Source organism: Penaeus monodon, chromosome 9 (genome assembly GCF_015228065.2).
Source record: "Penaeus monodon isolate SGIC_2016 chromosome 9, NSTDA_Pmon_1, whole genome shotgun sequence".
NCBI classification, from domain to species: domain Eukaryota; kingdom Metazoa; phylum Arthropoda; class Malacostraca; order Decapoda; family Penaeidae; genus Penaeus; species Penaeus monodon.
The window spans coordinates 5,609,057-5,616,101 of NC_051394.1; positions in this window are offsets into that span (position 1 = coordinate 5,609,057).

The window sequence follows — 7,045 nt, forward strand, 5'->3', positions numbered from 1 at the left end:
ATCGTTATTATAATCACCATCATTGATTATTGTCGTCATTATTATCATTATTTCATTCACCCCTACCTTTCCTACCCTTGGTCACCATGTCCAGTAATAAATCAGGCCTTGAAATGCATCCGCAGAGCGATCGCCTCCATTTCCCAACTCCATTTCCTCGGCCCTTTTCCAGCCCTGTGCCCTCTTCCTTTTGCCAAGCCCTTGTCACCTCGCCTCTTCCACCTCCACCTCCACCGGCGTGCTCCTCCACATCCCGCCCCTGTGTACGTTTCGTCTCACCTTCCCCGAGACGCTCATGTGTACGCTCTGGTCCTTCGTCATACGGCTTGGCACTGAATTCCTTCTTTCTTAACTTTTTTTTTTTCTTCTTTTTCTGCTCCTTCTTGTTGGTGTTTTTCTTTTTTCTGCTTTTTCTTTTTCTTTTTTCTTCCCCTTCATTTTCGTCTTCCTTTTCCTTTTTTTTCTGTCTCTTTCTCCTCCTCGTCCACGTCTCTTCCTCCTCCTCTTCCTCCTTCGCGTCTTCCCTCCCTTCTTATCCCTGCATTATCCATCAAGCAAAACCCAGCGCGAAAAACCCAGTGTAAATCTTCTTTTGCTGTCCTGCTTAAATTCCAGAGTTTCGCCCACATCGCGTACTCTCTCACACTTAGCTGGCCTCTTCTTCCTTCTTCTTTTTCTTCTTCTTTGTTTTTTCTTCTTCTTTTTCTCCTTCTCCTCTTCCTCTTCCTCCTCCTCTTCCTCTTCCTCTTCTTCTTCCTCTTGATCTTCCTTTTCCTCCTCCTCCTCTCCCTCCTCGTCACCTCGACCCTCTCACCCTCTAAGTCCAGCGGCAATCTCTCAGCATAATGTGTCAGATGTGCAAGTTTGCGACACGACAACTCTCGCAAAGTGACACCAATGTGCCTTCCCGAACCGTCGTCCTGGTTCCTGCCTCCTCCCCCCCCCCCCACCTCTCCTGCTCTTCCTCCTGCTTCTGCTCCTACTCCTGCTAGTTGGGTCTTGCTGTCTAGGTTGTTAGGCGAAGGGGAGGTCTAGTCGGAACAAGCTAAGAGTCTGGAAGGAGGCCAGAATCTGAATTTAATCGCCGTATTTTGATGTAGTAATAGCTCCAACGTGTAAGTTTCACGCTCCCGTCGTCACCGCGGCAGTTCATTTCGTAAACAAAGCCGGGTTCTCTTGAGCCCGCCGACAATGATGCTGTAGCAGGCCCATTCTCCTGATTCATGAATAGGGCCAAGGCGTGCTAATTTGATGATGACGTAATATAGTGCCTCGAGGGAGCGTGTCTACTGTTAGTTACGCCCTGGATGAGCCGTGGCAGGGGGAGGTGGGGCGGTGGGGGGAGGGGAGGGGAGTAAGCGAGCAGAGACTGTGCGGGAGGGTAAGGATGGATCCCTGTTTTGAGGCTCTTGTCTTTGGCTTTCAGTATTTGTGCTGGCGCCGAGTTATTATTATCATCATCATCATCATCATCATTATCGTCATCATCATATCATCGTCATCATCATCATCATCATCATCATCATCATATCATCATCCTCATCGTCATCATCATCATCATCATCCCCATCATCACCACCACCACCACCACCATCATCATCATCATCATCATCATCATCATCATCATCATCATCATCATCGTCATCGTAATCGTCATCATCATCATCGTCATCATTAGCATTATTGTTCAGCATATTATTATTGCTGTTATTGCTTTTATCATTATATTATCATTATTATTATTATTATTATTATTATTATTATTATTATTATTATTATCATTATCATTATTATTATTCTCATTGTCATTATCATTGTTGTTGTTGTTTTTGTTATTGCAATTGTTGTTTCTATTATTTTTTTGTTATTGTTTTTTTGTTGTTGTTATTGTTATCATCATTATTATCATCATTATTGTCATTATTATTATTATTATCATCATTATAATTATTATCATTATTATCATCATCGCTATTTCCATCATCATTATCATTGTTATTATTATCATTATTATCATTATTATTATTATTATTATTATTATTATTATTATTATTATTATTATTATTATTATTATTATTATCATCATCATCATTATTATCATTATTATCATTAATAATAATAATAATGATGATGATGATGATGATGATGATGATGATGATGATGATGATGATGATGATGATGATGATGATGATGATGATGATGATGATGATGATAATAATAATAATAATAATAGTAATAATAATAATGATAATAATAATAATAATAATAATAATAATAATAATAATAATATTATTATTATTATTATTATTATTATTATTATTATTATTATTACTGTTTTTGTTAAGATGATTTTGCAAAAATATTATCATTATAATCATGATTTCTGTTTGTCTTTATTTTTGTCAGTGTAGTCATCATTATCATCTTCCTCTTCCCCTTCCTCATAAACATCATCGTTATCACCATCTTTATTATATTATAGTACTATCTCTTCGATGATTATTAACATCATTATGATTATTATTATTGTTATAGTGATTATTACTATGATCATTATTGTTATTATCATCTACTGTATTATTATATCTATATCATTTTCATCGTCATCATCAGCAGTAATATTGACACTAGTGCTATTTCTACTAACATACTGATATCTCTCTGGCTGCTATTGCTGCTTTAAGCAGTATACTCTCTCAAAAAACAGCTGATAGTTTTGAAATTCTATTGCAATTTCCTTAACTTCATTGAAACTTTATATTCTTTACTCTCTTCTTATTTTTCGTGTCTTTACTTTGTAATAATAGATACGGACTTTTTATTGCAATACTGTGTATTTTTTTCTTGTTTTGAAAGGACGGAATCGAACTTATAAACCTTGCAAGATCTTTAGTACCGTGATCTTTGTTCAAATTCTTAGTAACATACACGAAAAGAAGTTTTGTCTCGATTTACAATAAACGTACACACACCCCAATGACAAAATTCTCCAGTGTTGGAAACCCTTTTAAGAAATACCATTAAATTTTGCGGCCGTTTTCTTCAATACAGTGTGGTCGAACTACCGATAGAATTCCCGGGCCAATTCTACACGTGATATTTCACCTTTCTCGCTGTATATATTTGGTGTTTTATGGCATTTGATTCCTGGCTTTTGGGAAGACATGGTGTTGGATAGTTTATACTCCGATAAAGGTCATTGTTCTTATGGTTTTCATCCTTTGTAAGTGCTTTGTTGACATTTGCAATTGTTTTTTACATTTATAAGCGTTGGGTCGTAAGTAATGTTAATATGGTTGTGTATATTTTATTCAGTCAGTTGCGTTCATATACTTTTTTATTATTCAGTCAGTTGCGTTCATATATTTTATGTTCTTAATAGTTTTTGTGTTAGTTACAGTTGCTTCGAATATTATCGCGGTATTAACAGAGGAAAAAAAAATAGTAATGTGTGCGCGCGCGGCATTTAATGGTAAGGTTCCCTTAACATTACAAGAATATAGCATTAGTTTTGTTAATTTTATTATCGACATTTTATTTAGTATAAGCAGTTGGTATTGTACATTGTTTTTTCTCCATGGATAACTTGGTTAATTGTATTCGTCATTACATGCAATTAATTCCATTGAAAAAGGTCTTAGTTTTGTCTGATTTAGCATAACTGTTCTTTTTTTCTTTTTTGTTATAACATTAATCTTATTGTATCATAGGTCATCATAGTAATATTTTTTTTAATGATCAATATTATTCTTGAATTGCCTGTAATTTCCTTGTTACACAAAGGTTTAATTTCCGATTCATATGCTTTGTTCAAGTTATTTTATTATTTTTTAATTCATATCTGTGATGAAATGCTTTTCCTTTTGTTTAGCACCTTTAAATATGTAACTTTTTCTGTTCCATTCAACATTTCCTTAATATTTATAACATTTAACTCTATACCCATAGCCTCAATGTCTCTACAATCAAAGTTCTTGTTTACTAATGGTTATTGGGGTCAGGAAACAAAAGCGCTGAACTTCAAAGATAGTGTTTTATTGGTTTCATATCTGTGTCATATCACAGAGCGACCTTCGACTTACCAATAAGCTCAGGCTGCCAGGTGACCTTTCCTCCAAAGAAAGGTCTCAGCGTGTGTGTCTCTGTTTCTCCCTCTCGATTGCTTCCTTTAAAGAGTGCTGTGAACGAGGGGCTGGTTCATTTGTACTTTTCTCGCCTCGTGGACGACTTTACAGAGGTCTACATACTGGATTAATATCAAAAAAAGACTATTCCGACTAATGACTTTACAAATACTACACTACAATGTGTGGTTTTCCAATATACGTGTTTGCTGTTCCTTTCCTCTGGGTTGGGTTTATTTACATTGTAATAATATTAGGACTTGTGTCAAGGCTTTATGTTCTTGTTGCTAAGTTGAGCTTGTTTAGATCATCCACAACTTGCTGTAACAGAAGCATCTAATCGTTAATAAATAGACATGAAATCAGAAGAATTCCGTGAACGTGTACCGGTGACATTTCCCAAGAAAAGGTCAAGCGTTGCCATTTACTAGTTGATGCACTCGTTCGGTCTTCTTCACTGTCGTCCTTAAGAGAATATATTCCTGCTTCGTTGTTTAATGTTTCATAATCTAAACCCGTACCTTTAAATCGTGTTTCATACTCTAAACCCGTATTTTTAATTGTTTATATATGAACTCAAAACCCTTTCCTTCAATATATTTATTAAAGTCTCAGTACCTTTGTTTCTATATAAACCGCGTTTGTACTCAAACCTTTTTTTTTATCACAGTTTTAATATAAAACGCTTCAGTGAAATGGATTCCCGGTCTTCTAAACTAACCAAAAAAGTTTTAGATCCAATCTGGCTCAGGTTACGAATATTCTAAAGATCTGATATGTATTATGCTGCAGGATTCCAAACCGTCTCGACTTCAGTTAGTTATGTAGTTGCCCTGGAATAGTTGCCATTATTTAGCAATAAATTTTTTAAAAAGTCAATCGTCAACAATTCTGTATTATTTCCTATCGAGGAAAACTGCAGGGTTCTGCAAATAAGCAATTACGCAATACGTTCAACTGCCGAATCAGTTCCTGGGAATGGACTTGAAAAAAGGCTTCGCACGGAATGGCCTTCGACGACATACATTCCGGGCTGTCGGTCGCCTCCCATGGCATCATCACTGAGGTTTATTGATCGGCAGGTGGCTTCCCCGTTTTGAAACAAGCCTGGTTATTCTCTGGGAGATACCTCTACTTCTTTCGTATTTCTGCTTTACCAAAAAATATATGTGAATATATTTTTTTCTCATTTTTTTTTAACCTGTTGTTTTAATGGTTTAGTTTTCTTTACGTTAAGTCGTGTTTGTGTTTACGAGAACAGTATGAAGGTTCTAACTATATCAACGGTATGACTGAGAAGGAGAAAAGCGGCCGAGAGAACATTCACATACAGTATACTGAAGGCTATCTAAACTCTTACACTGAATGCTCGCAAACATTGCTATGCACACAATACACACACCAACTTTGTCTTATACAAGCCGTAAAAATTTAAAAACAACAATAAGCTCAACTAAGCCTAAGAGAAGCTTCTAAAATGCACAAAGAGAACAAATTCGTCAATACGACTGTTTCAGTGCTATAAAAAAATGTACTATCAGAAGTAAATAAATAAAAAAGTAGGTCAGCACATCAACGTTTTCGAAATATCTTCACCTTTTCTCACGGGTTACCTCACACACATCGTTCACACGCACAGCCACCTCGATGTGTGCTCTTGGATATTGTTTCTACCTCGACCACCTGGTCCTCTTCTCACTGTAGTCTCTTAAATTCAGTCGGCGGCAGGCTCACAGGCCTTCGGAATACAGATAACGGCAGTACTGGATAGTGGGGTCCCGTGTGTATAGAGCAACGCCAGTGCAGACAAGTCATATTCCAGGAAATCGAAGCAGTATTCAAATGACCTTTTTCAGTATTGCTTTTCTGGCGGTCGTGTCCGTGGAGTTTTTAAAGGGATCTGGGTGTTGTTGCTCGCTGTTTGTATATGATGTACCCTGTTTTACCATGTTTAATGTGTGTTGTTTCTGCTCTTAATTGATAAAGAATCAGGAAAAATATGTACTCAAATTGACAGATTCATAATAATAATAATTCAATGGAATGATAATGGAAACAAAAAAGTAAAAATAAACAAAACAAATTACAAGAAGTTATGAGTACCGATAAGTAATAAGTAAATCCCAAGTGTGCAAGTAGAAGTGTAAACTGTGCAAATACACTCTTGACTACTTTATTTTGTACTCTACCTCCCGTGTCTTTTGTTGTACGTGGTAATATACAGAACAAAAGAAAGCGTGTACTGTTTCCATGCGTATGTTTCCCTTCGTGTATGTGTTTGTTCTTGTGGCTCGTTTCCATCTCCGTTTCCATGTGATCGCCAGCAATCCATCGTTCGCCTCACTTTAAAACCATTGCGTGAAGTAGGTACCTTGCCATGAACGTTTTCAAATACCTGTTTCCAATCACAGTACCCGGTTAGAACAATGAATTTGCAATGACCGTTTTCGATCATGTTTCGGATACAGTGCCCGGTATTTATTTATTTATTATATATTTTTTTTACTTTGTGTTCGGTGCTTTTTGTCACTGTACCCAGTAAGAATCTTTTTTTTATTTCACTTTGTATTCGGCGCACAAGGCATCTTCGTCCCCCCTCCCCCAAACCCAGTCCCAGATCGCTGAATGATTAAACGCGCCAAGGTTTAGTCCGGAATCCGCGATTAAATATGGATTACCAATGTTCCATAATGAATGGGATACGATTCCAGCACCATCTTCTAGGCCGCGAGGCTTGGATTTTTATCTTATCTATTTATTCTTTACTTCGACTCATTTTACTCTACTTTTTTCGCTTAAGTTATCGAGACAGATTTATGAACTTTAAGGCCTCGTTATTTTACTTTAAGATCCATAACTTTCTATTTTAAGGACTCCCCCCCCCCCCAACCTCAAAATAAATTAACCTCCGAATCCCAAAA